Here is a 16464-nt window from a genome sequence, read left to right as displayed (position 1 = left end):
ACACGTTTTACTGTGCTTCAATGTTCATCCTCACTATTTTGTTCTTTAATTTCACTTTTTGTTGCTCATCCTCACTTTTTCCGAATATTGCCAATGGGCTGCACATTGTAAGGCTGCAATACCACTTTTGGACACAAGATGTCGCACCATCAGTACCCAGTGCGACTGAATGTCTGCATTATGCAGGACTGACACCACCTAATACAGGCTGATGTCTTGACGCACTTTGGGGAGTCCTCTGCTCCCATAGTAACAGGCTGGAACGCGGAAGCACTCCAAGACACCCTACAGGAAGCAGGAAATTGATGGGCGGGGCTAGAGCGGCGTTTGCCGAGTACAGAAGGCTACAAATGTAGTTAGCATTGAAACCCCCCGTTGCAGCCTCAGTGGAAGCGCGTACTAGCGCGAAACGGCTGTCAGGCAAACAGCACCCAAGCACCCACTGCTTACCAACCACCTAACCTTCCTACTAAGGGTATGTTTTTCTGATTCATACAGCGCATGTATATGACTGCAAGCTGTTTTTAATGTTTAAAGTTACTGAATAAGCAAGCCAAAAGAAGTAGTGCCGGTTTCTCTGCTGTATATCTCTTTACGCCAAAAGCTTGTGTAAAGTCATGCATTTTGGTCGTACCAATGGTTTAGCACCCAAAAAAATAAACGGGATACAGATGGGAACATAAAACTTGGAGAAGGACTTAGGAGTACTCATCGACAACAAGTTAAATAATTGTATTCAATGCCAAGCCGTTGGGGTTGGGTTGTATTAAAAGGGAAATAAAGACTCGAGATGCTAGCATAATATTGCCCCTGTTTAGCTCTCTAGTAAGGCCACATCTGGAATATGGAATTCAGTTCTGGGCACCACATTACAAAAAAGATATTGCAGTTTTAGAGCAGGTGCAGAGACGAGCAACAAAATTGATACGTGGGATGGAAGGTCTCACTTACCAAGAAAGGTTAAATAAACTGGGTTTATTTAGCCTAGAGAAAAGACACCTTAGAGGGGATCTAATTAACATGTATAAATACGTCAGAGGGCAATATAAAAGCTTGGCGGATGAGCTTTTTGTCCCTAGGCCTTCTCAAAGGACTAGAGGACATGATATGTGCATGGAGGAAAAACGTTTTAGCCATTTATTTAGGAAAGGGTTATTTACAGTAAGAGTGATTAAGATGCGGAATGCATTGCCACAGGAAGTAGTTATGGAAAATTCTATATCTTAATTTAAAGGAGGCTTAGATGCTTTCCTTGCGATGAAAGAAATCCATGGCTATAATTATCAAGTAACTAGTGACCTTAGCTTGTTTAAAAACGGGTTAGGTCTGTCACTACCCCGCCACGCGCCTGTCATGCACGACCGCCGCGCGTACGCACACACCCGTCCTCCCTCAGCTCTCCTCAGTGTCTCTGCGTGCCTCCCTGCACATACGCAGTGCAAAAAAACACTGACACAGGGACATAGCGGACGCAGAGACACATGGATATTATATAAAGAGATGCCCAGTGGTGTTGATCCAGGGATTTTATCTGATTGCCATCAGGAGTCGGGATGGATTTTTTTTCCCTTTTGGGGCTAATTGGACCATGCCTTGTAAGGGTTTTATGCCTTCCTCTGGATCAACAGGGGTATGTGAGGGAGCAGGGTGGTGTTGTACTTTGTTCTCTGGTTGAACTCGATGGACGTATGTCTTTTTTCATCCCAAATAACTATGTAACTATTGTACATTTTTGGAGAACTGAACTACACTTCTGTTTGTAGAACTCTTGAATTCTCTATAACATGGGCAAAAGGGACACAGTAAGTTCTTTTTAAGTGCTCCAATTTTATCCTGGTCGTTGGTTATCTATTATACAAGCCTCAGTGTCAGTCAGAAATGTGTGGCGAAAGGACAAAGTAGGCTTATGCACACAGCACTTCTTGGGGATTATCTGAGTGCTGAGGCAAGGGCTGCCATGTTATTGTGCCTCAATTCAATATTACAGCTGGGTCACTCTGGGACATTGCATTGCTACTGATTGCAACATTTCTCTGTGACAATTACAATTTTTCAGCCATGACAAATCCTGATCTGATTATTTGTTCTGCTTGCAGTGCTTGTGGGCCTCATTACAGTATCAGCTTGGGAATTACTGTCACAGTGTATGCTCTTGTGGCTTTACTGAGCATAACTGCGTTATACTCTTATGGCAAGCTCAGTAATTTGTCATCCGCAATGCTCTAATCCCTTTGCATGGTGTATTTGAATATTTCTTCTTCAGCTCAACTTGGCTTCTGAAAGTCACTATTCATATTATTAAAAGCCTATCATGGCATTTCTGTAGTGCTCTGCTTATGGTATTTTCTGGCTGAAGATAACAAAATAGGCACATGGCTCCTGGCTGCTAAGATTTTATAGTTCTTTGCTGATGACCTGTATATGTAAACTTGCTACGTTTTTAGCACTATTTCAGAGGATAGACAAACATTATGGCATCTTGGTTTAATATTGGAGCTGCCACTGTTGTTTTACAGGTGCAAGATCAGAAAGCTCAAAAGCTTCATTGATATTCATGTATTGCTCAATTAGTAAATCGCAAACCTGAAAGTATATACCCCAGAATAGGACCCTTCACCCCCTAACGCACGCACACAAACACACACACACCTCCCAACTGTCCTTCTTTTGGAGGGACAGTCCCTCTTTGGGAACCTGTCCCTCTTTCTTCTTCATTTGTCCCTCTATGTAAATAAATGTATTTTTCTACTGAAAATGTGTCTTAACTTGATTACAATCTTTTAAATTGATATATTTCTTATTTTCAAGTGTTAATATGAAGGAAAGTCAACCAGTATAGGAAGGATCAGTGTGGTTTGAATCATAAAATATTTTTTTTTCTTATGAAATCTTTATAGTATGCGTGACTAGGGATGTGCCGGGGGAATGGTTAGGGGTGTGGTAGGGGCATGACTTGCGTGTCCCTCTTTCTGATGGGTACGTACACACACACACACACACACACACACACACTCTCTCTCTCTCTCTCTCTTGCCTGAAAAACAAATGTGAGACCCAAGGATAAACTGATCCCCCAACCCAATGCTTCCCCCATATATGTGATGCAGAGTGTGCATTGGAAGCTTGCTTGTATCTATAGTTATCTCTGCTCATTCCTGGCAGCCATCTTCCTGTCACCCTTGTAGCTCTGTACTCAACACTAGAGGTCCAGGCTTCATTGCCATGTGACCGCAGTGCAGCCTGGACCTCTAGCAGTGAGTATAGAGATGCAAGGGTGACAGGAAAATGGCTGCCTGGAATGAGAAGAAGTTGAAGACAGTGAAGTCTCGACTCTAACAGCGAATACAGAACTGCAAGTATGGGAAGCTGACTGCCAGGAATGAGGAGAGGTAACTATAGATACAAGCACACATCAAATGCATGCACTGCACATGTGTCCCACACACCTGGTTTGAATATGAGTCGACAAGAATTAAGCTTCTGAGCTTTCCGAGCTTGCACCTGTAAAAAAAACAACAACAGTGGCAGCTCCAATAATAACACACATGCCAACTTCTAATTTAAACTGAACTAGTGCTTAACTTAACAAGTTTAGATATACAGGTCATCGGCAAAGAACTGTAAAATCTTAGCAGCGAAGAGTGGTGTTCACAGTCTGGTCCACACCTTCTCCAGTGGCCCCCGAAGCTGTTTTTTATTATTTAAGAGCATGCGGTCTGCAGATCGTTTCTGCGCTGGCTGCATCATTACAAATAAACTGATGCATGAGTCAGCACAGCAACAACCTTGCATAGGTCAGCAGCCCCTGTTCTCTAGATAGGCCCACATTCCTCAATGGACTTACTGAAGACCAGGTTGATATTAATCACCCAGGCCTTCAGTGTGGATGATTGGAGTCTTGGCTGTGAGGGATGAGTCCTGCTGTGGTTAGTAAATATGGTTCCTTTTGCAAACACCAATGACTTGAGGGGAGTTCTGTGGGGCACACTCTTTATTATTAGCGGGGGGCACACTGCCTGTTTGAGTGGGTGCACTCTGCCTATACCTATAGTTATTTATGCAGGACACTCTGCCTATAGTTGTTGTTGATACTGTACATAGTGTTATTTGTGAGGGACATTCTGAATATTATTTGTGGGTGGCACTCTGCATGTTATTATTTTGAGAGATGTTCTATATATATTTATTTTGGGAAATACAAACATTGTCATTTTGGGGACGTACTGGGTATTTTGATGGCACTGATTATGTTTTATTGTTGCCTAATTATGGTGTATGGGTGGAGGGTCACATGCTGCCCAATAATGCTGTTAATTATTTTCAGTTTGGCTTTTATTTGATATCTGCCTGGCATTGATATCAGCTTATTTGTATTATCACTGAAATCTGTCTATCGGTTGGTAATATCTAGATGTCACTGAATCTGTCAGTCGTTGGCACTATTTGTACATGACTGGATTCGCCTGAATACAGAATTACATTTTTTTTTATTGTTGTTGAATCGAATCTGAAGTACTTTTAAGTTCTACATGCCCACACGCAAACTATTTTTACAACATTTTGAAGTTGCAGTTGAGTGCCGCATATTTCCACTTTTCTTGCCTGCACACTGAGGGGGAAATGCTGACTGCACACATAGTATATATGTTTTATTTGTCAAAATAGTATTTTCCAGACTACAAAACGCTCCTGACCATAAGACGCACCTAGGTTTAGAGGACAACAACCAGGGGAAAAAAATATATACTAAACCTGGTGCATTCATGGTATAGGGACATCTTGTGGATTATGTCCCCTTGTACCTTTTGTGTCTCCCTGTGTCCTCCTCTGTCCCCCTTGTGTCCCCATGTGTCCACCTCTGTCCTCAATGTGACCTTATCTATGCCTCTTTGTGTCACCCTTGTGTCCTTCTCTGTGCCCCTTTGTGTCCCCGTGTGTCCTCCTCTGCATGGGTGCAGTACAGGGAGTCCCTGGCATTGCTGCTGGTTGAAGGTTCATATTGACAGGTGTTCACAAGTCTCCCAGCATTTGGACTATAAGACGCAGTTTGACTTTTTTCACCACTTTTGGGGGAGAAAAAGTGAGTCTTATAGTCCAAAAATACAGTAATAGGCAAAGCGTACCTAGTGTTCCTAGGAGCAATCAGCAAAAATGTCCATAATTTCCCTAGCAATCAGCCCCCTAGCAACCTCAAAAACGAATATATGGCCCTTTGTCTAAAAGTTTAGACACATTATAGTGCTTCTAGAGCAGTGTTCCCCAACCCTGTCCTCAAGGCCCACCAACAGTGCATGTTTTGTGGAAATCCACAGAGGTAGTTTATCAGCTCTGCTGAGACACTAATTACCTCACCTGTGCATGTGTGTGGTTTCCTGCAAAGCATGCACTGTTGGTGGGCCTTGAGGAAAGGGTTGGGGAACTCTGTTCTAGAGCACTTAGGATGCTTCAGTCAAAGTCACAGGCCTCAAGCACTAGAAATATCCAATATACTGAATGGAAGGCTCTTTCAACATCTTAACTTAATAGGAGTGTATCCTGAGAACTTTTATTTGCATTTTCTATTATGAAACCCAAGCTGTAAATAGACACTTACAGCACCTAAGGAAAAAGAGGCTGCTGGCCGGTCCAGAGGCTTCCCATCTGCTCCTCTGCTCCATGGTTGCCGCGCAGGAACCCTCTGAATGGCCATGCCTGCAAAGTAAACTGAAGCCATTCACTTGCAAGCAACTTCATGCTACTGCACAGGTGCAACCTTACTTACTTTTGCTTAGTAAGGCTGCACTTGTATACAAAAGAGAGCATTGCTGCAAATTATAAGTGGCTCCCAGCAGTGGTGGGGGAGGACAAAGGAAGCCTCTGGACCATATAGCTCGAGTTTGCTTTAAAGCCAATTTTGAATTTCTGTTGTCAAAGTGTATGTTGCTCCTCTCCCTGGTACTTTGAAAGATATTGTTTTTGCTAGTAAATCATTTCTCATTGGAGTTCACCCTCTAGTGGCTTGGGTTCTATACCAACAAAACAAAATATATGGCTTTATCTATGTTTAGTTTATTCAAAAGCGTAAGGGAAGGTTTACAAAAGAATTTATGTATGTGTGTGTAAGGGGGGGGGGGGGGGGATGCGAAACACAACATTTCCATTAAAATGTGCTGAATTATGGAAAGAAAAGTGAAGGGGTAATACTGGGAATATGGGAATAGTTAATGCAGGGAGCAAGCTTATTCGGCTTCAGCTCATGCCCAAATTACCCCACGCCTTTTTCAAATGTACTCCTTGGGTATTGCTACCTATATTAGTTTCAAACAGTTTTATTAAAGTTAGCATAATAATTACAAACAATCCCAAATGGGATATGCAATAGGATAGCAAAAGACATAACAGTTGGTAAACATAGTCCGTCAAAATATAGCCACTCCTGAAATATACAGAAAGAGAAATCTGAAAAACAAAAAACATGCAAAACATTTCGCAACAATTACAGTGTTTCATCCAGAAAAGAACCCAGTCTATTAGATCACTATTATCTAAACAAAAGAATAAATTGAAGTCTGGGACATCTTGAGAAGTGGTGTCTTTAGATGATATATTATAGACCAATTATTGAGCAATATTTATTGCTAAGAGTAAGTGGACAGGTCAGCAACCTAAGCCAGGAAAATCCTAGCCGTTACCCTTCCTGTTCCACTAAAGGGAAGCCAATGATGAAGTCATGTGGATTAGGTATTTTATCAGTATTGGAGTTAGTTGTCATTATAGTTATAAAAAAGAGGTGAAGGAGGGAATTGTTAAGACTTAGCTGAATATCTAAATTGGGGATGGGAGGTACGGGCCAACCAAGGCAGGAGGAAGAGTAGCAGGTCCTTAAATGTAACCCCTTGGATTGAGAAATTAACTAAAGTACATAGTATAATGAAGGCCCACATTATCCGCATACTGTATCCAGGGGTCCCACGTCTTTTGAAAATGGTCTATTCTGTCTGAAGAAATAGCCAACATTATTTCATAAATCATTAATTGGTGGATTCTATTAATAAGGGGTCTAGTTGGTAAAGCAGAGGACTTCCAATTGGCCGCCAGATATGATTTGGCCCCCATAGCAATATATTGGACCAATTTGTGGGCCTGGTGGGTAAAATGCAAAGGTTTGTGACCCAAAATTAGGATTGCTGGGTCTAGCCCTACCGTAAGGGAGGTAACTCTATGGATTAATGTTGCAACTTTATTCCAATAAGATGATACTAGTGGGCACGTCCACCACATGAGGGAACGTGCCTATTCCTCCACAGCCTCTAAAACATAACGAGGAAAGATTTAAATTAGCCTTATGAAGGCGGTATGGGGTAATGTAGGCCCTATGAAACACTTTGATATTTGTTTCTATTAGAGAGTAGTATAGGCTTCCCTTTGTGAGAGTAGTGAAGCACTCCAACCAGTCCTCTTGGTCCAGGGAAACCCTAAATTCCGTGGTCCAAAAATTCTTGATCTGCTCAATTCCTGAGGAGCTATGTTCTGTAATGATGGCATAAAGCTGAGAAATAAGACCACCTTCCAGGGGTGAGCTGGTTAGCCAATTTTCAAAAAAGGTACATTGAGTGGTGTAGCCACGGGGAACAATTGATTGGAAAAAATGAAGGATTTGGGTAATTTGGTATGAGTATTTCAGTGGGAGCTCTGCTTTCTCCAGGATCTCTCGACAGGTGAGTAATCTTCTACCTGACCAAAAAGCTGACATATTAGTCATTTTCTTGTGGGAGGTCCAGGAGAAATCCTGCAGATGGCCAGGAGGAAAATCGGGGGTTCCCTAGTATAGATGTTAAGGGTGAAGGACTGGAGGATAGCCTCAGATGCTCCCTGGACCTTTTCCACAGCTGTAGTGTAAGGAAAGTTGAAGGTAGAACAAATTTAGAGAGAGATGACCTGGGAATTGATGACCAGACCAAGGACTGTAATTTATTTGGATCGCATAAAGATGTCTCCAGGTCCACCCACAATGGAGCCCTAAGCCCAGCAAAAATAGGGGCGACCTGGGCCAGCTGAGCTGCCCTATAATAGCCATATAAGTTTGGAAGCGATAACCCCCCCCTAGCCCTGGGCTGAAACATGTTGGCACGTAGGGCCCTGGGTCTTTTATTTGCCCAGATAAGGCCATGGATATCCAGTTGAAGCCTATGAAGGTCAGATTTCTTGACCAAACAAGGAAGAGTCCTAATCAGATACAATATTTTTGGTAAAAGAGTCATACGGATCGAATTTATTCTCCCCAGCCAAGATATTGAGTATTGATGCCAGTCCTTCAGCAAACTCCGCAAGCTAGGTATCATTGAGCCATAGTTATATTTAAATAAGTCAGAATATGAGCTTGTAATCTTCACTCCCAAATATTTTATATAGTGCTCGCAGTACTGTAGGTTAAATTTGGCAGCCAACAATCTAGCCTGAGCTAATTAAGTAATTGCTAAGTAATAGGGTAATTGCAAGCTAACATCTCAGATTTCTTTAGATTAAGGCATAAGCCTGAGACTTTCCCGAAAGCATCCATGAGGTGAAATATAGATGGAAGGGAGATCTGAGGTTCCGAAATTGTTAAAGCTAGATCGTCTGCAAAAAACGCAGACTTGTATCTTTCTTTCCCACTATATACCCCTTAACCTCCTGATCATTAAGGCTAAGGGCTCTATCGCAAGGGCGAAGAGGGCTGGGGAAAGTGGGCATCCCTGCCTAGTTCCTCTAGTTATAGGTATCAGAATTTGGGTTGGAGAGGGGATTTTAAGTGTTGCAGAAGGGAATGAATAAAGAACCTGTATGCCTGAAAGAAAAACACCCCTAATTCCAAATTTTTTGAGTGCAGCCAGCATATAAGGCCACTGAAGACTATTGAAGGCCTTTTCAATATCTAAGGCCACTACGGCCAATTTATTAGAGTGAAGATTTGCGTGGGTAATAATATCAATGATTCTGCGGATATTATCCGTGGCCTGGCGAGATGGGACAAAGCCCACTTGATCCCTGTGGACCAGATCAGGAAGAAGCGTATTAAGCCTGGCTACGAGAACTGAGGTAAGGAGCTTATAATCAATGTTGAGCAAGGAAATAGGTCTGTAATTTTTAGGTGACAATAGATCTTGACTGTCTTTGGGGATGACTGCTATCTGAGCAGCCAAAAACTCAGGGAGTGTGCGATGTCCTTTCATAGTTCAGCCCTACAGTCTCTTTAGGTAAGGTAGTAGGAGATATTTAAACTTTTTATAGTAAAGGCCAGAAAGTCCGTCCGGGCCTGGAGCCTTCCCAGATTTAAGTTTTTGTATAGCCTCTAAAATTTCCTCCTCTGAGATAGTAGAGTTGAGGACTTTTCTAGAATTATCTGTTAAATAAGGAGGATTAACGCCAGACAAAAAGGCAGAGGCTTCCTCCTCAGTGTCCATCTGGGATGGATTATAAAGTTTTTGGTAAAACGTGTGGAACGTCTTGTAAATTAGTGTGGGATCAGTAGTCTCCCTACCAGATTCCAGCCTCACTTTATGTACTCTATTTATTTGTTGCTGGGCTCTCAATCTGATAACGAGCCATTTATCTGCTTTGTTTAGATATTTATGAAAGTTAGATCTAGTCCACTTAAATGGTTTCTCAGTCATATTTGAGAGGACTATGTCTAGCTGAAGCTTGGTATCAGATATCAATTTACGAAGATAGGGTGTGGGAGAACTCTGAAATGCTTTATTTAGGCGATGTAGCTTAGTTTCTAGATTATACTGAATTTCTGTACGCTTGCGTTTCTGCTGGGAGGATATTTTAATTATTTCACCTCGCACAGATGCCTTGTAGGCACACCAAAGGATATCCGGCTTGACCTCTGGAGAATCGTTCAGCCTAAAATAGTCCGAAAGATGCTCAGAGATTCGGCCTACATTGGAAGAATCATAGAGAAGAGCTTCATTAAGCCTCCAAGTTTTAGCAAAACGTAAAGAAAGAACATCCTCAAAAGCAACTAGGACAAAGTCGTGGTCCGACCAAGAAACTGGTACATGTCTTGCAAAAATTAGGTTAGATAAGGTTGCCGAGGTTGTAAGTATGGCATCGATACATGAATGGGTTCTATGCTGAGGAGAATAATATGTATAGCCCCGGTTAGTTCCGTTAAATTCCCTCCAAGTGTCAGATAAGGAGAACAACTTAATATAGTGATTCAATTTAGATCTCTGTACCTTAGTTAATCTATCCCCAGAATGACTAGATGAGTCCAAGAGGCAGTTGAAAAGCAAATTGAAATCTCCTGACCAAAAAATAGTTCTAAAGTTAAGGGAGAGAATTTTCTGAGCACAAGCAATAAATTATTGCACTGGGTTAGCTGGATGAGCATATAAATTGACAATACATACTGTTTCAGAATGCAGATTGCCCACAAGAATGAGGAAGGTTCCAGAGCCATCCTTATAGGTTTCTGTTATTTGAATAGGGATTGCTACCTATATTACCCTCCCTGGCGGTTAATTTATTTTTGAAATTGGGCAAAAATCCTTTTTTTAAAATTTTTTTTTTTTTGGTTTCATGTAAAGCTACCAGAGTGGTAGCTACATGAAACACCACTAGAGGGCGCATGTGGCCCTCTAGTGCGATCGTCGCCGGCATCAATAGCAAACAGGGGAACGCGTATATAACGCGTTCCCCTGTTTGGCTTCTCCTGTCGCCATGGCGACGATCGGCATGACGTCATGGACGTCAGCCGACGTCCTGACGTCATGCGCACTCGATCCAGCCCATAGCGCTGCCCGGAAATCATTGATCCGGGCAGCACAGGGCTCTGGCGGGGGGCCTCTTCAGCCGCTGCATGCGGGCGATCGCCGCAGAGCGGCGGCGATCGAGCTGTGCGCGCGGCTAGCAAAGTGCTGGCTGCGTGCACAGCACTTTGAATGGGGCGAATCGCCCCAGCAGGCCCTGAGAAATCCTCCTGCGCAGCATAGCCCGAGCTCAGCTCGGGCTTACCGCCAGGGAAGTTAAAGGGTAGATGGTAAACACTGTCTTTCTAAATAGTTGTATGCTATAATAATGCTGAGAAATACTCGTTTTTCCTCATTTAATAAATGTGCATATGTTTAAAGAGAGTCTGAACCCCCCCAAAAAAACCCTCTTTAATGGCCATTTATCTTCAGCAATAAGATCATAGCTGAAACGCTGCATTCCCACGGCAGAACAATGTATTTATACCCCCAAAATACCTGGGGCAACATTAGGGGCTCCTTCCTGGTAGAGGCAGAGCTTTGCGCTGTAGCTCTGTCTCTGCTCGCGTCAATCTCCGCTGATCTCCGCCTCTCCCCACCCCTCTTATTCTTCTTTCACTGAGAGGGGCAAGGAGAGGCAGAGATCAGCAGAGATTGACTGTACTGGAGACAGCTACAGCGCAAAGCTTTGCCTCCCCAGGGCAGCAAAATCCACGACCTAGAAAGTTGTGGAATTTTGCCCTGGGATTTTGGGGGTATAAAGACATTGTTCTGCCGTGGGAATGCGGCGTTTAAGCTATGATCTTATTGCTGAAGATAAATGGCCAGTAAAAAGAGTTCTTTTTTTATGGCGTCAGACTCTCTTTAACCATTTCAGCCCATGGGGATTTTTCACCTTATGCATCAGAGCAATTTTCACCTCCCATTCATTTGCTAATAACTTTATCATTATTTAACACAATTTATTGATCTATATCTTGTTTTTTCGCCACTAATTAGGCTTTCTTTGGCTAATTTTGCTAAGAATTATTGTTTATAAATGCATTTTAACAGGATTAATAAGAAAAAAATGGAAAAAATACATTTCTCAGTTTTCGTCTATTATAGCTTTAAAATAATCCAAGCTACCATAATTAAAACCTATGTATTTTATTTGCCCGTTTGTCTCGGCTATGACACTATTTAAATTTTGTCCCTATCACAATGTATGGCGCCAATATTTTATTTGGAAATAAAGGTGCATTTTTTCCGTTTTGCGTCCATCACGATATACAAGTGTAATGATCCGCTCAGCTGGCTGCACAGGCAGACAGCTGTTTGACCATTCCTTATGTCTGAGAGATGCAGGTCTCTGGAAAAGAGACCTGGCTTCATCTTGCAACTTTCAGAGTTGCTTTGCTGAGGGATTTGCATACATGCAAATTGCCCAGCTGTCTCCTTTGAGGGCTGGCAGTATAAAAGCCTTCTGCTGGACAGGACATTCTCTGCGGTAATGTATGGATTGGCACAGGGAACTTTGTCCCCTGCAGCAAATCTCCCCTGCTCCCAGCAACATCGCGATCTTGGGCATCCGCCCGCACAGCCCCCAAACTGCAGGGACGTTACTAGCGTGTCCCTGCGGCTTTAGCAGCTGCGGACGTGAAGCTCACGTCCGCGCGGCATAAATGGTTAACCTCCCTGCCGGTATGATTTCATGCTGCGCAAGGCCGCGGTTTTTTGGGGTTTTTTTAAGCTGCTTCTCCCCTCCCTGCGGCGTCCGCCCAGCCCCTCCGATCCCCTCCGGCACATAATCCCAGCAGGAAATCCCATTCTAAACGGTATTTCCTGTATGGGCTTCCCCCGTCGCCATGGTGACAATCGCGATGATGTCATCGACGTTGTGACGTCAGACGGGGTCCCGATCCACCCCTCAGCGCTGCCTGGCACTCATTGACCAGGCTGCGCAAGGGGTCGGGGGGACGGCGCCGATCGGCGCCGATCGTATAGAACATGCAGCTAGCAAAGTCCTTACCACCAGGGGGGTTGAGGAAAGACATTTTTCTGCCAGAAATATCAACCAAAACAGAGAAAGTGGAAAATGAAGTACAGAAAATATCATGGTAAAAATATATTTTGGGGGAAGTACAAATGAAAATCAGGGATGTACCGTAAGTAAAATTGACATTTAAGATTGGGGAGGGATTACATAATATGATATACTGCTGATTGTTGCTTAAAGCAAACCTGAACTGAAAAATAAAAGTCAAAATAAACATAGACGTCATACTTACCTCCCGTGTAGTCTAATCATCAATCTCTTTCTCCTATCCTGTGTCCTGTTTGTCTACTGTGATCGATGGAATTCTGTTTTCCATTTTAAAAATGGTGATGAGCCCGTGACCGCTTCCTGGTCAGCACACTGTACAAACTGTAATATCGCCCACTTGAGCCATAGGGAAACATTGACATTACCTTGCACATCATTTGTCCTTTCAGTTGTAACTGACAGCTGTAACTGACAGCAACTGATATTTTAGTTCTGACAAAACAAATTCCGAACTGAAAGGAGTTGTTGGTAGAAGAAATTACTGAGCTTCTGCGAGGAACTGATGACGAGGTAAGTATGTAATATTCATTTGGTACATCATGTGTTTATTTTAAGTAATTTTACTTAGTTTAGGGTCCCTTAAAGAAATTGGTCGTTGACAGCATGGAAAAAAATATATTCCTTATTAAATGCAAGCAGTAGGGCCCCATATGCACCAGTATCCACGGTTGAAAACAAGTGACCTACTTTCTTCTGAAACATGTACAGCAGATGAGCAGTCAACACTTGGTAGACATAACTGTCTATTCCTGCTCTAAATTAATTCTTAACTGAATATTAAAAGTAAAAAGTAATTCCCTTGAATAAATATGGTTTTAGTACATTTATAGATGCATATGTAAAAAGTCATACCTCATTAACTATGACAAGTTTAGAAAGCAATTATAAGCACTGTAACGTAAAAAAAAAAAACCACTCCATTGTTTTTTACTGTAGATCCTACAGAAAACCACGCTTTTCTTTACTTACAAATTCTGAATACCAAGAGTCTCTCAGTTCAAAATTAACAGCATCTTTTTGCAGTTCTCCTACTTTCTTCAAAACAAAGAAAATCTTGTATGCAAAATCAATCAATGGAAACCTGCAAGGTGTGATTGGCCCATTTTCAAGCTACATAAATCTGCATAATCCTACATCAGCTCAGTTATTTGCACTTTAATGACCATCCCTGTTTTTCAACTTCTTCATGTGATTTTGTGGGGGTTCAAGGACTGCAGCCAGCAAGCTGCACACATATAAGTGAAGGTCTGGTTCACTAGAAAAGTATAAACACACACACACACAAATATTGAAGACCAAACTTAAATATATATGGGTCACTATTAGCCTTTTTGGTTTTAAAAAAAAAAGTCTTTACCACATGAGAAGCCAAAGGGTGCGGACACACATCCGATTTTGATTGGTCAGTAACTGACCAATTTTACCGCTTCCATGTAGTATGTGGGCCAACAGGGAACTTCTTAAAGTTAAGTTAAAAGGGGAAATGTCACTAAACTACCAGGGAAAGATATTGGGGTGGAAGGGGCATTAGACTACCAGAAAGAGCTGCAGAAAAGAGGGAGGCCACTAGACAACCAAGGAATGCATTAAATGGGAAGGGGGGGGGGGGGGCACTAAACTAGCAGGGACTGCCTTAAGGAGGAGGAGAGGGCCACTAAACTGCACCAAGAACATATATGAAAGAGAGGGAGCCTACTTCACCCTAGGGAGATCTATAAATAGGAGAAACCACTAGTTGATCAGAACAAGCTATAACAAAAAGGTGTGTGTGTGTGTGTGTGTGTGTGTGTGTGTGTGTGTGTGTGTGTGTGTGTGTGTGTGTGTGTGTGTGTGTGTGTGTGGGGGGGGGGGTTATTACCTTAAAATAACACCCTTTAGCCACATCTTATAGCCCTTTTGAAACCACACTCCCTGCATATAAAGCAGCTAAATTACCCTTTCTATAAGTTTTTGATTATTCTTGTTTACTTTTAGAAATGTTTTTATCATCAGTACTGCACTAGTAGAAAAAAACTACATAATGCAGAAAAAAATATACTTTTTTTTATTTTTTTTTACAAAATTGAATATCGTCACCAGTGTTTCTCAAACCTGTTCTTGTGGCTCCCCAATGGTGCATGCATTGCAGGCAACTTTACTTATGCACAGGTGGGGAAATTAGTGTCTCGGCTAAGTAGATTCCATGTTGCTGAGACTCTAATGACCCCACCTGTACATAGGTGTGGCTACCTGAAAAGCATGCACCATTGGGGAGTCATGAGGACAGGTTTGAGAAACACTGCCATATATTGTAGCCGCAACAAAATGTAAGTTTTATAATAAATGGGATACATATCCAAATTTGATTAAGGAGCACTTTTTATTTTAAAATAATAATAGGTGAGAAACTATCTTTCTTCTTTTTCTCTTTAATTCAAGCACAGAGCTGACCCATTCACTGTAATGTATGGGATCAGCAGCGCAGCGAGTAGCAGCACAGATGGAGTTGCGATCGTACGGCCATCTGCGCTACACAGATGTAAATGAGGACTTAATCAGTTGCTGTCAGTTATAACTGAAAGGACAACTGATTTTCAAAGTAATGCCCATGTTTCCCAATGGCTCAGGTCACACATTGGCTTCAATTCAACAAGCATTACCGCATTCGGTAATGCTGAAAACAGCTGACTTTACTGAGCACTTAGGAATATGTCAATTCATCAAAGCTGTTACTGCATGAAAAGCTGAAATTATGGAACAGTGAGATAAATTACCAACTTGTTCAGTTATTACCTCAACACATGTCAGTAAATGTCAGCAAATGTCAATTCATTAATGTTACAGCATTTGGTAACGTGTGGTGATTATCTCCAGCTCTCCCCTGTCGATAACAAACTTCGAATGCCTTAGGTGTGGATGTCTCCATGATTGACAAGAGCAGGCAGCCAATAGAAACAGCCTGTCTCCTGCAAGTGCAGCTGATGGGTCAAGCAGGCTCCTCGGGTGGAAGGAGCTTTTAGACCCCCCCCCCACCCCCCCCCCCCACCCCAAGCAGTGAGCAGAGAGAAAGGAACAATAGATGTTTTCCAGACACCCTTCGGTAGTGCAACCCCTTGAGTGCCTGTTTGAATATGCAGAGATGCTAGTGGGAGCTTGTGGAGAAATGACCTAAGCAGGGCATGTGTAATGTTTCTTGGCAGTTCATCTAAGATGTGGCAAGTAAATGAAATATTAAGACAAATGGGACAGATTCGGCATGAGCAGAGGCAGTGCAACATGCCCATTTGTAGGGCTGTCAGGGATGCCTCTTTTCTATTGTAATGCCCTCACTGCATGGACCTCTTCTGTAAGTTACTGAACATCTACCACATGTGTGAAAATTACTGATGAATTAGCACACACAAGTCTAAAATACCGAAGGCGGTATTTTAAGGACTTGGTTATTGTTATCGAACAGTCCTTGATGAATTAAAGCCTATATGCATTTAACGTAAAGACGTTTCATAATGCACCGCTATGGAGAAGAAAAAAAAACTCGTACCAACTGATTAAGGCCTCTTTCACAGTGAGACGTTGCGTTTGATGCCACGTTAAGGTTGCATAACGTGCCCCTAATGCAACGCATTGAAAGACTATAACTTGGACATTATAGTACATCCTTTAGCCCTGCTTTGGTGCGCCGTT

General features: G+C 42.4%; 1 protein-coding gene across 3 annotated transcripts in view; it reads right to left on the bottom strand.

Annotated features, from left to right (window-relative positions):
* Positions 1 to 16464, bottom strand: part of PHTF1 (putative homeodomain transcription factor 1) — a 302980-nt gene that overhangs the window by 73728 nt on the left and 212788 nt on the right. The gene's annotated exons all lie outside the window — the stretch shown is intronic.

The sequence above is a fragment of the Hyperolius riggenbachi genome, chromosome 2 (genome assembly GCF_040937935.1).
Source record: "Hyperolius riggenbachi isolate aHypRig1 chromosome 2, aHypRig1.pri, whole genome shotgun sequence".
NCBI lineage: Eukaryota > Metazoa > Chordata > Amphibia > Anura > Hyperoliidae > Hyperolius > Hyperolius riggenbachi.
Note: the sequence above shows the minus strand (reverse complement) of the source record. Positions and strands in the feature narration are given on the sequence as shown.